Below are 15,049 nucleotides of genomic sequence, written 5' to 3'. Positions count from 1 at the left end.
TTAATAATGGGCTCGCCAGTCTAGCTGAGAATGGTCTAACACGATCCAAAGGAGGAAGCTGAAGCAAGACAAATTCAGACCGGAAACAAGGCGTACACTTTAACCACTGGAACAATTCACCCAGGGGAGCGGTGGATTCTCCATCTCTGGCAATTTTAAAATCAGGACTGGATGGTCTGAATGTCTGCTCTGGGAATTGTTTCAGGGAAGTTATACAGGAGGTCAGGCTAGATGATCACAAAGATCTCTTCTGGCCATGTGTACCTCTAGTACACAAATGAAGTGAACATAAGAATGGCCGTGCTGGATCAGACCAAGGGTCCATCTACCCCAGTATCCCATCTGCCGACAGCGGCCAGTGCCAGGTGCTTCAAAGGGAATGAATAGAACAGGTGATCATCAAGTGATCCATGCCGTTGGCCATTCCCAGCCTCTGGCAAACAGCAACCCCTGCCTATCCTGGCTAATAGCCATTGATGGACCTGTCCTCCATGAACTTATTTAGTTCTTTTTTGAACCCAGTTATAGTCTTGGCCATCACAACACCCTCTTGCAAGGAATTCCACAGGTTGACTATGCGTTGTGTGAAAAAATACTTCCTTTTGTTCATTTTAAACCTGCTGCCTATTAATTTCATTGGGTGACCGCTAGTTCTTGTGTTATGAAAAGGGGTAAATAACACGTCCTTATTTCCTTTCTCCTCATCAGTCATGATTGTATAGACCTTTGCATATCCCCCTTAGTCGTCTCTTTTTTGAAGCTGAAAAGTCCCAGTCTTATTAATTTTTCCTCACATGGAAGTTTTTCCATACCCCTAATAATTTCTGGTGCCCTTTTCTATACATTTTCCAATTCCAATATATCTTTTTTGAGATGGGGCGACCAGATCTGCAGGCAGTATTCCAGATGTGGGTGTACCATGGATTTACATAGAGGCAATATGATATTTTCTGTCTTATTATCTATCCCTTTCCTAACGATTCCCAACATCCTGTTAGCTGTTTTGATCTGGGGGTCATAGTGGAGCACAAGCTAAATATGAATCAACAATGTAACACTGTCGCAAAAAAAGCAAACATCATTCTGGGATGTATTAGTCGGACTGTTGTAAGTAAGACACGAGAGGAAATTCTTCCATTCTACTCCATGCTGATTAGGCCTTAACTGGAGTATTGTGTGCAGTTTTGGGTGCCATACTGGGGACAAACTGAAGAAAGTCCAGAGAAGAGCAACAGAAACAATGAAAAGTCTAGAAAACACGACCTGTGATTGAAAAAACTGGGTTTGTTTAGTCTGGAGAAGAGAAGACAGAGCGGACGTGATAACTGTTTTCAAGTACATAAAAGGTTGTTACAAGGAGGAGGGGAAAATTGTTCTCGTTAACCTCTGAGGCAAGGACAAGAAGCAATGGGCTTAAACTGCAGCCAGGGAGGTTTAGGTTGGACATAGGTTGAAAAACTTCCTGACTGTCCATCACGGAACAAAGTGCCAAGGGGGCTGTGGAATCTCCATCACTGGAGATGTGTAAGAGCAGGTTAGGCAGACGCCTGCCAGGGATGGTCTCTCTAGATAATGCTTGGTCCTGCCTTGAGTGCAGAGAACTGGACTAGACGACCTCACGTGGCCCCTTCCAGTTCTACGCTTCTATGATGCTTCTCCAGTCGCTTTGGCCTGTGGGAATTCTGGGCATAAGGCCCTTGGTCCTGGACAGCGGCTGTAGGGAGACAGCAGAGTCCTTCTGATAAAGAAGCCAGCCCCTCCCGGAGGTGGTTGGCAGGCCGAGTGCCGTACCAGACAGCCGAGGTCACCCAGCCCTCATCACTCAGCAGCACCATTGCCAAAGCTGCGCCTCTTCCCTTTAGCACTGCAGGTCCATTTCGATAGACGTAGACTGGGCTGCTGTGACGTTCCCCGCTTGCAATCCAGACTGGTGTGTGGCTGTGTCACCCCAATTCCTCACTCCTGGACCACGACTCACTCCACTTTGCTGTGTGAACCACCCACTCCTTGGTTGGCCCACGCCCAGCCTCCTGCGAGTAATGGGGCCCTGGCCTGGTGAAGGAGTGCTCTGGCCAGCCGCTCATGAGATTGATCCTCAGCAAACAAACATCCCCCGTCCCAGATGCAACCCCGGGAACTGCTGTCTTGCAGGGTTCAGTGCTGCACGCTGCATCCTGCAAACTCATTTACACTTGTCCGTCAACTTATCAAAGACATTGATTTGCACCAGCCCTGTCACGCTACGTGAGGTCTCTGCACACACAATCCACATGCACTGTTTGAGATAAAACACACAAGTTTATTGACTATGGCAAGATTTTAAGTGATTATAGATCAGATTAATATAAATCAGGAGATGAATAATGAGTCAAGGAGTTGGTCACAATGAACTAAAAGGTAACTCGCATCCTAAACGAAGCTTAATATTTCAGTAGCTTTCCAGTCCTTGATGTTAACTTACTGACAGCTAGCTGAGATGCCTCTTGCAGCCAGGCCCCCCATGGGCAGTTGTCAGTGTCCTTGATGTTGCTATGAAGATGGATTCCAAGGGAGAGCCTGAGACAGAGATGCCTCTTTCTTTTCAACAAGTTTCCTTGACCCCCTTGATCGGCCCTGTCCAGCAATGGGCCTGATTTCTTCCATGTGAGCCAAAGAGCTCACAGGTGCTCAGGCCAGTCCATTGTTGCTGTGTGCAGGCCTCTGCGGGGTGTGAAGCTCAGCTCTGTGTTTGTCTGCATCTATTCAAGCCACGTGAGACACAGATTTGGGGACAAGACACAGCAGGGTTTCATATCTGTACGTATGTGCAACATTGCAGGGACCATGCTACCAGAGCAATGAGCTGATGCCCCGTGGCGAGAATGGCAGAAGGAGAATGGAGACCCCCCGAGCAGGCTGGGACAGGTTACCCTGCCTCCCAGCCACACGCCAGCAGAATCTGACAGAAAGATATGTACGTTTCCACGATGCACTGTCATCTCAATTACTTTACAAACCTTTCACATCCGGCTGGGGAAGCAGGTGAGGGACACTTGAGGAACAGAACATCCCACCCCACCCTGAAATGCAGCCACCTTTGGGGTGGAGCTCTGCAGATGTTTCACAACACACAGCAACAATGCCCCACAGTTTAGGGCAGGAAGAGAATGCTGTAGCCAGCTGAAACTGCAGAGGAAATTTAAAGAGGCCAAACGGAATTGCCCATGTTGGAATATGTCCACGACATCGGGGTTCACACTTCAACTCAGGCAAAAACTGCCCTGGGAACTTTAATCACAGTGCCAGGAAAGCAGAATGCCAAGGAGGGGGCTGAGGGCTAGAGAGGGCAGCAGGTTAATTAAGGAGGGGTTGGAGCCGGACACATGGCTGGGTCTCTCAGAAGAGAGGCTGGCCAAAACTCTTCTCTTAGCCACGATATTTTAATTTGGCCCTGGCTGTGGGAAGCTTTTCTGTGAGGTTCAGAGTTATAAACATTCATGCATGTAGGATTCCAACTCCCCAGGGTCTGTCAGATCCTTACTCCCATGGCAGGGGGAAATGGCAATAGAGACCAGAGGCCTTTAGAGCAATTTCTATCCAGCCCTGTTAGTGTCATCCTTACATTTCACAGCGGTTTTCCATACTGGTTTAAAATAAACCAGCCTCTCTCAATCTGAGATACGTTGAGATCACAGCCATGCCGGACCCCTCTGCAATAAAGCCAGCACAGGATCCGAACCGGCTGGAATTCACACACACACACACAAGCCGCACGGGCAGTTCTTCTACAGCTATGAACCGCTATTGTCTGGGGGTTAAAATGGAAGTGCTGATACCCCTCACTGCAGCACTGTCCACGTACAATGCACATCCAAACGCGCGCCCCAGCTCTGTCCTGCCTATGCCGACAACCTGGCCAGCCTCGCTTCCTCAGGACACTTTGCACTAATACAGAAGTGCAGCCTGCAGAGACTACACATCCCAGCATGCAATGCTCCCCCTTCCTCCCAGTGGCCTCTGCACCACAGCATGGAAAAGCCAGCGGGTGTGACTGAGTGACCCCGCAGCAGAGGCCAGGTTTCAGTGGGTCGTGTTTTGACGGCTAGCAGGAACGTCCGGCGCTGTAACAGTTACTGCTAGGAAAGGGTTTTGATAAGGATATTAATCCTCACACTTCAGGGCTGAACCTGCTCTAACTAGACTGGGTAAGATCTAACGGGGGGGGGACACGACAGATTCTCTCAAGCCCACTCCGGCAGGGTTCTCGCACCCTCCCTGGAAGCAGCGGGTGCTGCGCTGCCAGACAGGACAGGGAGCTGGGTGGAACCTGGGTCTGATTCGCCTAGAAATTCCTGCGCCTTACGTCACGCAGACATGAACGGGTCGCTCTGGCTGAGCTCCTTTGCTTTTTGGCAAATACTCTTAAGTCCCACAGGCCAGTGGGGACCCTACGAGCCGTTGCCAGCAACAGCCCCTTAGGGAGGCCGAGCAGAGAAGCCCCTGAGATCCCGCCTGGCTCCCCGCACCCTACACACAGTTCTCCAGAGTCTTGCCCAGTCGGAAGCAACTCCAGCGTTTGGGCAGGGCTTGGAGCGTTATTTTTAACACTTGCTCACATAACTCTTCGCAGGCATCCTGGGAAGGGCTAGACCTAAATAGTATCCGGCGGTCACTATTTTTACCCCCTCTGCCTGCAGAGAGGGGCATGCTGGGGGGGTGAGAGGCCCCCACCCCAAAGTCTGGGGGGCAGGGATTGAGGAGCCATGCTACAGTGGTTTGGTGTTTGGAGCTGGCCCTCCAAACAAGTCCTTGGTCGGCTTGGCCTGCCATGGGGTGGGATTGTCACAGCTGAGGGGCAGGAGGGCAGGAGGGTGCAGCCAGTGCGTGTGTGGGCTGGTGGGTGGGAGGTGGAAGGCAGGCAGGCCCCCATCCCACCTCCCCTCGCTTTACACACCCCGGGTGCTGAGCGATCAGCATGACTAGCGCTGGGGGGTGCTAAACACCGAGCACTTGTTGGGTGAACTCTCTCGTGTTTAAAAGCTGAGCTGAGCTGAGCTGTGGGGAAGATGTCAGGCTCTATCCCAGAGCCAGCAGCAACCGAGGAACCTCCCTTACGGGAACCTTTCAAAGAGCCCGGGTCCATTCAGCAGGGTGTCGAGTACAGACCGGAGCCGGATGGGAACAGGGAACCAGAGCTGAAGGGCTCTGTGCCCCAGGGCATTATTACTAGTGCAACGCAGACACAAAGTGCCCTCCCACAGCACACGCGTGACAGCCAGCACCCCGGACTCATTACGGCAGATCTGTCAGAAGTACACACTCACTGCTAGCTAGAAAACGTACACGTACGCGTCTCACCGCCTGGCTGGGGAGATGGGGCTGACGTTGTCAATACTGTGACCTCTGGCAGCACAGACATGGTTTCAGCTCCTACCTGGGTGGGTGCAGTCCCTGTACCGGCTCCCCGGGCCCTCGTCACGGCTCGCTGCAGCTGGGTGCCCAGTGCTAGGCGATTAGTCGCACAATGCCGGGTGCGCTAGAGCAGCTGGAGAGTACACGATGCAGGGCCAGTGATAATCCAAAGGGAAGCCAGCTTGCCCAGCATCGGCTGGCTCAGCGATCAGCTGGCTCTGCGCACTAATCCAGTCCCTGGAAGAAGCTACACAGCAGCTGCTGGAGAACAAGTGGCATGACAGGGCACTTCTCAGACAGGGATCTGCGCTGAGCCTGGCTCCCCGGGCTGGGTACAGCACAGAGCCTGTGCGCGGGGGGGAGACGCAGGCTGCTGGCCAGCAAAGCCAGGCCCAGCCTGCTAATGAGAAGGCCAGTGTACACAGGGAGGGCATGGCAGAAATGCAGCTCGGGTTACAGAAGGCCATTTAGAGAGAGCAGGGAGAAGAGCTGCAAACACACCCAGCCCTCTGCAGACTTCGGAGGGAGGGGGAAGCTCCTGCATGGAAACTCCATGGGGCAGTGACTGGCGTCCCATCATTACCCACGAAGGGAGAGATCTCCCTCCATACAGCCTCCCCCAGGTGCTTCCACACCCCAGCCTCAGCAACGGATGCATATTAAATAACTCCGAGCCCCACAGAACGCTCCAGATTGGGACCCACTAAAGGTCCAGTTAGACCCCATCCCCCTCCAGCCTGCCTGGCCCAATCTATGTCACCCCCGGAGGTGTGGCTGCTCGGCGCCGTTTCTGCCCCGTCTCTGCTGCTTCTTCCCTCTTCCTGAGCACGGGGCTTCCCAATCATTGGCCCTGAACCCCCCAGGCTGCCTGCAGCCCCCCCGCTGCTCCTGTCCTTCCAGTGCACCCTGCAGGCTGGCGCTGTCCTGCTCCGGGTCTGATCCCGCTCAGATTTCAGCATCACCCCCAGATCCAAGCCTGGTTGAACTTACACCAGACAAGCAACTGCCAAAGGAAGACACGAAGGAGCCACCCCCTAGGAGGCAGAGCCGGGGCTGGGGATTTGGAGAGCTTGTGTTCTCCACTTCATTTTTAGCAGGCCAAACAAAAAAAAAAAACGAGTCTCTCCAGCACGCCCAGGAGACTCCTGCTCTGGGCATTGCTCAGCAGGAAAAGCATCGCTCCCGGCGGGCGCTTCACCATCGCAGCCAGCTCCAGAGCCTCAGCTACTGCCCACCCTACCGCTGCAATAGCTGAGAGTCGGAGAAAAGGGGCGCGAACCACGTGTTCTCGTGCTGCTCGGGGTGCATGGGAGCAGCCCGGTCCCACTGCAGGCCAGCGAGGGACTCCTACCAGTCAGAGCAGTGACCGCTGGTCACGGGCCCACGCTGGCACTGTTCTACCGAGGAACCCAGAGCTAGCGACACTCAGAGGGAGCCAGCGACCCTGACATGCCAGGGTGTGGGGCGGGGATGCCCAGGGAGACTACAGGGCCCAGAATGCAACATTCCCTACCAGTGAGAGCAGCCCCACCGCACTGCATGCTGGGGCTTGTAGTCTTCGCAGCCTGCATCTCCCCATTTGCTGGGACGGTGGGGATCCGAGGAAGGATTCCTCCAAGTTCTCGTTCCCTCTTTTGCTACCCCACGGAGCTGAAAGGGCCCTGCTCTGGCTGAGGGGCCCACTGGGGAGGGGCGTGGTTACCAGCACCCAGGGGGCACTCCCTACCCGGGGCTAACCCTGCTAGGCCGCCTGTCCCTGCAGCGAGGGAAGCAGGTGCTGGCATGGCCCCCCGTGGCCCAGCCACCTCTGAGGTGGGATGTTCGGTTCCCTCGGCAGCAGAGTCAGCCAGGCAGAAGCAGAAAGCTTCCCACTGCGATGGGGCTGAACCGGGGGCAGGCCCGGCTCCCCGCTCTGCCAGGGACAGCGCACTGCCAGCACCGCAGCTCCTGCACCGACACATTCGCGTGGTGAGCAGGCTCCAGGCACGTCCGTAAGCAGGATATGTCAGTTAACGCTGGAGCCTCCCAGCTCAGCCCAGCACACGGGAGAATCCAGGCAGTGTGGAGCTATTCTACACCGACAGGCTAGGCCACGGGGCTGCAGGGCTGAGCAAGATAACGCACGGCTCCAGCTACGCTGGGCTCAGACACAAACCACTGGCAGAACCCCAGGGCTCTGAACGTGTTCTCCAAACAGCGCGGGCTCCAGCCTGGCCTGAGGGCGTTTGCTCCGTGTCCGTCTCAAGCTATGCTAGAAGCCTGGTGCAGAGAGGGCTCCTGCTCAGTTCCCCTGGGGTCTGCGGCTGCTCAGATGCCACCATGGCTGCGTAGGTCTGTAGTAACAGCTAGCTTCTTCTGCAGCGCGTTTCATCCAGAGATCTCAAAGCACTCGGCAAGGCAGGGCGTGCCATTCTCCCCATTTGGCAGTTGGAGACATTGAGGCATGCAGAGGGGAAGTGACTCTCCCACGGTCACCCAGCAGCCCAGCAGGGAACAGAACCCAGGTCTCCTGAATCCCCGTCCAGAGTTCTAGCCACTAGGCCACACTGCCTCCCATAACCCTCAAGCCCTGCTCACAGACACTGCAGAAATCCCCGACCCCCCGAATGTTACATAATACAGTGCAATAGGGAAAGGACTTTAACAGGTGCAGTGGGGGGAGACGCCCCAAGTCCGGAGAACATGGCCCCAGCCCAAGCACCTGCTAGCATCACAGCTCCCCACACTGAATGGGGGCGGTTTGCTTCTGTTTCTTTATCTAGCGATTGGTCAATCTGAACCAATCGAGAAAGGGGATCCCAATCCCAGCCAGGGACCAGGCCTCGCCTGCACAGGCCGGGTGCAAAGTGCCTCTCTGCCCGTGCTCCTCACCCCTCTACTACTGCCAGCCAGCCGGCTTGGGAACACAATGGCTCCGCAGCGCTCTGTCCGTGCCTCCGTCTCAGCCCAGACCCCACTCCCCGGGTCCTGCCATAAGCTCTGCCTGCTTCTCTCCCTGACCCCGTGCCCCTAAAATGCCTCCCCCAAGCCCATTTCCCCACTAACCCTCACCGCAGCACCCTCCACTGCCAGCTACGCTGCGGTGCCCAATGTGTGGAGCCAGCGTGGCCTGGAACTGCCCCACCTTCATTATGGAGGGGTGGCCCATGGAGACTACAGCTCCCAGCATGCAGTGCTCCATCTCCAACCAAGCCACAAGCCATGGTGCCTCGTCCACAGGCTGTTCTCACCCATTACAGGGAAGGACAGGCACAAACTGAATCGTTTTCATGTGAGTTTCCATTGCCAGCTCTGTCAGATGCCTGTGTGATCCCAGGCAAGTCACGGCCCGTCCGTGCCTCAGTTTCCCCATCGGTGAAATGGGGATAATGATCCTGACCTACCTCCCGGGAGCACGAGAGTAAATTCATTCCTATTTAATAGCTGCGCCCCTGGTATTCAGTAAGAGGGGAACATCACAGAGAAGCAGGTTCCTGCCCAGAGGAGCTCACCTTGTGACCTACCCCAACGCGCATGCTCTCACCCTGGGCTCTCTTCCTCGTCTCTGCAGCTGCATTATGAGTGAAGACGGCATTTCCCACTGCTCCCAGGCTCCTAAAGCAGCTCCTTCCAGGACACATGCTGGCAGGAACGCCGGGCGATAGTCTCTGGCTTTCAGTCACACACAGCCGCGCTGCCTGGGAATGTGAGCAATGCACAACACACCAGGCACAATGACTTCACCCCACCCCAGGAGCAGGCTGAGTCACGGGGAATACCAAAACAACCCCGAGCTCACGTCTCGTTCTCCAAGCCGAGGAGCGCCCGGCGGACGGCTGGATTTAGACGCACAGCAGGGCGCTCTAAAAAGAGACTTCAGGCCCAGCAGATAACAAACACTTGCCCTGTTTATAGAGAGTGTGAAACTTCCAGAGGATATTTCTCCTGTGGGGGGTGGGGAACGCCAACACTGCAGTGGCATTAAACTCTGCAGTGGCCAGATGAGATTGAACTCACAGCGCTCAGGGATGTCTGGATTGTGGATCGGCCCATTACAGAGGTAGGAGCCTAGGGCAAAGTTCTGATCGGGATCAGAATTCGCATTTCGAATTGCCCTGAATCTTGGTCTCCCCTCAACAACGGCTCCAGTGGCAGATGAATCCTCCTCCTGCAATGCCTGCTGTTACCTCTCTCGCCGGCTGTGCTACAAAGAGCGGAGCCAAGCCCTTTGATAAATGGGCTCCACTGCGTTCCCAGCCGCATTAGCCGTCCTCTGCCCAGATGCTACTTTTGTAACTTTCCAGTGTTCAGCCCTCACTGAGTCACAACAAGTCTCGCTACTGCTCCGAAAAAGAGCAGCCGGGAGAGCACTCCTCCTCCACTGCCAGCAGCGGAAAGCTGGCTGAACAGATCCGGACTAGTTAGTGCAGAGCGAGGTGAACGAGCGAGGACAGAAGACAGGAGCAGGAAGGAATTACTGGTAGTTCGGGCACTGCTGTGTGCCCTCTCTGGAGAATCCAGGAGAGAGGCAGACATTTGTGTGACTAATGCGAATGTGCACACCTACCTTCCAAAAGGATTAAGGTCTAAGCCCTGCTTCATCAGGCTAAGCCAGTCACTGCGTGACGGAGCAAAGTAATCACAGAATCACAGAAGATCAGGATTGGAAGGGAGCTCAGGAGGTGTCTAGTCCAACCCCTGCTCACAGCAGGACCAACCCCGACTAAACCATCCCAGCCAGGGCTTTGTCAAGCCGCGCCTTAAAAACCTCTAAGTAAATAATGTGACCTCTTTGGAAGAAGGTCGTCAGCTCCACTCAGCCAGGCTGGCACGGCTGGGATGATTTCTCTAGGCTTGGATACTCTGAGACCCTCCCTCAGCAGAGTCATGCCCAGCAAGTCCTGTCTGCTCCCGCTGCTCTGGCCTCTTCCCTCTGCAAACAGGCCCGTTTGCTAATAAAGTGAGACTTCGGGGTGTGAGGTCAAGGACGTCACCCTGGGCCAAGAGTCCTCCTACTTGAGGACCAGAAGATCCCATGTACCCAGGAGCAAGCCGGGTCACCCTTTCCTCAGTGCTGCTTACCTGCCTTCAGATCCTGAGCGTGCATCCACAGCAGCGCGGCTTTGGTGCATTTCAAAAGCTGGTTGGTTACACAGACATGTCACTTGGAGTGAACGCGGACGGCTGGTTTGCAAGGGGAGCTACCGGGCACGTAACTAACATGACAATCACGCTTGGGGACAGCTGTGGTCAGATGGTGCTGGCAGGCTGGCGACTCAGGGCTTTAATGAACACCAACATTAACCCTTTCATCTCTTACTTTGTATTTTAAATGCCCAGGAGGGGGAGAGAAATAAGCAAAGCAGGAAGCGTGATTCCTAGAGCGGGAGGTGTTCAGGCAGGGAGCAAAAATGAGGCGCAGGGAGCTGCAGCTACCAGGGCTGGCTGGCCAGTGGAGGAGCAAGACAAGCAGGCAGATGGGGGCGGGTTGGAGGAAGAGTCAGGCAGAACTGGGGCTGCCTGAGAGGCAGCAGGCCAGCGAGGAAGACCCAGAGCTGTGGCTCGCAGGAAGGCTGCTCATGCAGGATGGCGGAGAGGAGCTGGAGGTCATGGCTTATGGTGCACAATGGAAGCTGGCACCCATTACTTGTATGGACCCCAGCATGCATTGCCTGGTTACAGCATCCATCTGGGGGCACAGACGTGCCTTTCGATAACTGGCCCCGGCTGAGAGGTGCGCGTGTCCCCAGACAGCCCGTTCCAGGCACCCTGCACAGGGAGGCTCAGCACCACAGAGGGGCTAGCCGGGTCGGGAGTGCCCCTTCTGCACTGGTGGCCATGTCTGAGGCCCCCGGCCATCACCCCCTTCCTCCCAAAGGGAAACAGATTTCCCTTCCTCCACTTCACACAGGAAGTTCTGCTCCTACACTCCCATCGCCGGTCCCAGCCATCAGCCTGACGCGAAGGCAGCTACAGGGAAGGGTGTAGCAGGCTTTCCCCTTCCTCCGAAGGGCTGAGATGCTGCAGGGGAAGTCGGGGCGCGGGGCAGCCTGGCTGGCTCGCTCTCCTTTCCTGGACGAACAGAGGCTCCTGTGGGATGCAGCGGCTGCACCCTGGCGGACTGCACGCTTCCCTCTGCTGCTCTCCCACCGCAAGGCTGCCCAGGCTTCACTGTATCTCTGTTCCCCTCTGTGCCTGGTGACGCGGCGGTTTAAACTGCCCGCGTTCTTTCCCCAAAGCCCCCACTGCCGGCTCCAGGAGATGGTGCTGTGCAGGACAGCACATGGCTGCCCAATGCAAGAGACCCCGGGAGCCATGGCGAAGCGGCACTAACAGCCGGGGTCAGGAATTCAGTGTTCAGGGTGGCTCAGGGAGTCCCAGCTCTGAGCTCCTGACTGGCACAGGGTGAAATCAGGAAGGCGAAAGCACAGCTGGAGTTGCAGCTAGCAAGGGACGTGAAGGGGAACAAGAAGGGTTTCTACAGGTATGTTAGTAACAAGAAGGTAGTCAGGGAAAGTATAGGCCCCTTACAGAATGGGGGAGGCAACCTAGTGACAGAGGATGTGGAGAAAGCTGAGGTACTCAATGCCTTTTTTGCCTCTGTCTTCACAGACAAGATCAGCTCCCAGACTACTGTACTGGGCAGCACAGAATGGGGAGGAGGTGAACATCCCACAGTGCTGAAGGAACAGGTCCAGGACTATTTAGAAAGATTGGACATACACAAGCCGAGGGTGCTGAGGGAGTTGGCTGACGTGATTGCAGAGCCATTGGCCATTATCTTTGAAAATTCATGGTGATTGGGGAGGACCTGGATGATTGGAAAAAGGCATCTTCAAAAACGGGAAGGAGGAGGATCCGGGGAACTACAGACCGGTCAGCCTCACCTCAGTCCCCAGAAAAATCATGGAGCAGGCCCTCAAGGAATCCATTTTGAGGCACTTGGAGGAGGGGAAGGTGATCAGGAACAGTCAGCATGGATTCATCAAGGGCGAGTCATGCCTGACCAACCTGATTGCTTTCTATGATGAGATGACTGGCTCTGTGGACGTGGGGAAAGCGGTGGACTTTAACAAAGCTTTTGGTACAGTCTGCCACAGTATTCTTGCCAGCAAGTTAAAGAAGAACAGGTTGGATGAATGGACTATAAGATGGACAGAAAGCTGGCTAAATCATCAGACTCAAAGGGTAGTGACCAACGACTTGATGTCTAGTTGGCAGCCAGTAACAAGCAGAGTGTCCCAGGGGTCGGTCCTGGGGCCGGTTTTGTTCAACTTCTTCATTAATGATCTGGAGGATGGGGTGGATTGCACCCTCAGCATGTTTGCAGATGACACTAAGCTGGGGGGAGTGGTAGACACCCTGGAAGGTAGGGATAGGATATAGAAGGACCTAAACAAACTGGAGGATTGGGCCCAAAGAAATCTGATGAGGTTCAACAAGGATAAGTGCAGAGTTCTGCACTTAGCATGGAAGAATCCCATGCACAGCTACAGACTGGGGACCAATGGGCTAGGCAGCAGTTCTGCAGAAAAGGACCTGGGGGTAACAGTGGATAAGAAGCTGGATATGAGTCAACAGTGTGCCCTGAGGGAACAGTGTACCCTGAGAGAACTAGGCTTGTTTAGCCTGAAGAAGAGAAGAATGAGGGGGGATTTGATAGCAGCCTTTAACTACCGAAAGGGGGTTCCAGGGAGGATGGGGCTAGGCTGTTCTCGGTGGTGGCAGATGACAGAACAAGGAGCAACGGTCTCAAGTTGCAGTGGGGGAGGTCTAGGTTGGACATTAGGAAAAACTTTTTCCCTAGGAGGGTGGTGAAGCACTGGAATGGGTTACCTAGGGAGGTGGTGGAATCTCCATCCTTAGAGGTTTTTAAGGCCTGGCTTGACCAAGCCCTGGCTGGGATGGTTTAGTCGGGGTTGGTCCCGCTGTGAGCAGGGGTTGGACTAGATGAGCTCCTGGAGTCCCTTTCAACCCTAATCTTCTCGGATTCTGTGAACAGGCCACCCTCAGAGTTATTGCACACAGGGGCCCTTTCCCTGAAACACCCAGTACAGCAGGGATCGTTTCACTGCCACTGGATCCAGGTGCACAGACCCCACACACACACACACACACACACACCCTCCCTACGACCCTCTCCGGAGGGCTCAGCCTGCGTACAGAGCTCGTGCTGACCACAGACGGCACAAACAGGGTCAGGTCCCCATCACACTCACTCCTAAGCCTGCCAATGCCAGGCATGCCTGCGAGCCGCCATCACCACAAGCCGTGGCCAGGACACAGCCTGTCCAGGTGCCCTCGCAGGAAGCAGCCCTTGGATCTCGCTGTTCACATGCTCCCACTGCAGGGTTGGGGCCACCTGAGCACCCGGCGAGCAGGCGATTCCCCCCCACAGCACCCTCCGAGTGGGCTCTGCCTCTGAGGGTCCGGGGTTAACTGGCAGAGGCTGATCAGCTCACTACAGGGCCAGCTGTCCCCATCGTGCAGGGATGTGAGCTCTGGCTGGAGTTCCCGAGAGGACAGCCCAGGGCGCTGCACAAGAGGGCACATTAAGTCTCCCCCCCGCAGAAAGCCCAGTGAGTCCCAATCAATGCGCAGGCTGCGAGCAGGTGGCAGGGACCAGGGGCCGGCAGGGAGCATCGCAAGGGGACGCCTCGCTCACGCCACTCCTGTGACGGCTCCTGCAGTCTGGGCAGGGTGCAGACCCCGCACACGTGCCAGTAGGTCACTGGGATCAGCGGCCCCAGAGCTGCAAGCGTTCTATGGGGAGGTGGGGGGGAGATAAGGATGCAGCGCAGTCCTGAGCTCACGCTGCAGGGCGCTGCTCAGGGGCGGGCGGGAGGGACACCCTAGAGTTCTCAGCTGGGACTCCCCTAGACAGTTCCGAAGGGGCCGGGGGAGCCCGGATAGCTCCACCAGGCAAGAGCAGGAGGAACTGGGAATGGGGCGAGATTCTCTGGGTTTCACAGCAGAAGACAGGACGCAGTTGCTGTGCACAAAATCCCAAGCAGGCTGTGTCCCAGAGTCAGGGACAAGGAGAAGCAACATGCACGCTCACGTCTACACCAGGACAGACTTCGCTCAGCAGGGAGAGAGCTGAGCAGCAGGACAGGACAGGACAGCCAGGCAGCTGCCTACGGTTCTGGCAGGGTTCAGGAAGTGGGTGTTCAGCGGGAAGCAGGCGGCAAGAGCTGAAGTCAGTCTGGAATCCAGTCTCCCTGCACATTTGGGAGGGGCGCTGCAGGCAGGAAACCCTCCTCCCAGACAAGTTTCTAGCAAAACGTCCCACGAGTTCTGCTGGCAAACATACAAGAGCTGATGTTCCAAACACCCCACTCAGCTCCAGATGAGCTAATCACTGGGTGGAGCTGCAGGAAGCGATGAGCCCACAGAACTTCTTCCGGAGGCTCAAAGTCACCCAGCCTCAGAGGCAGTTTGCCAGCAGCCTCAAGGATGCACTTTTCTCACTTCAAAAGCAGCAGCTGTCCTCATCTTTAACGTGGGACATGCAGCCTGCAGAGACTACAGGCCAGCACACACTATAGCCACACCACAGGGACGCAGAGCAACCTCCCCGTGCCGGGATCTCCTGTACTAAAAGCAAGTGCTGCTGCAGAAATGGGTGTGCAGCATGTGGGCTGTCGGCTCCATATCACGCAGCCCACAGCTAGTCTTT

At 55.6% G+C, this 15,049-nt stretch overlaps 1 protein-coding gene across 1 annotated transcript in view; it reads right to left on the bottom strand.

The window, feature by feature from the left end:
• RUSC2 (RUN and SH3 domain containing 2) overlaps positions 1–5,543 on the bottom strand; it is a 43,549-nt gene extending 38,006 nt beyond the window's left edge. The window contains exon 1 of the mRNA XM_067543568.1: positions 5,414–5,543. The gene's annotated coding sequence lies outside the window, so the exon portion shown is untranslated. The remainder of the gene's footprint in view (positions 1–5,413) is intronic.
• Between the last annotated feature and the right edge of the window lie 9,506 nt (positions 5,544–15,049).

This window comes from Emydura macquarii, unplaced genomic scaffold (assembly GCF_026122565.2).
Source record: "Emydura macquarii macquarii isolate MOO-44397 ecotype Brisbane River unplaced genomic scaffold, CSIRO-AGI_Emac_v2 contig_915, whole genome shotgun sequence".
Lineage (NCBI taxonomy): Eukaryota > Metazoa > Chordata > Testudines > Chelidae > Emydura > Emydura macquarii.
This window is presented reverse-complemented; position numbering and strand designations above follow the sequence as displayed.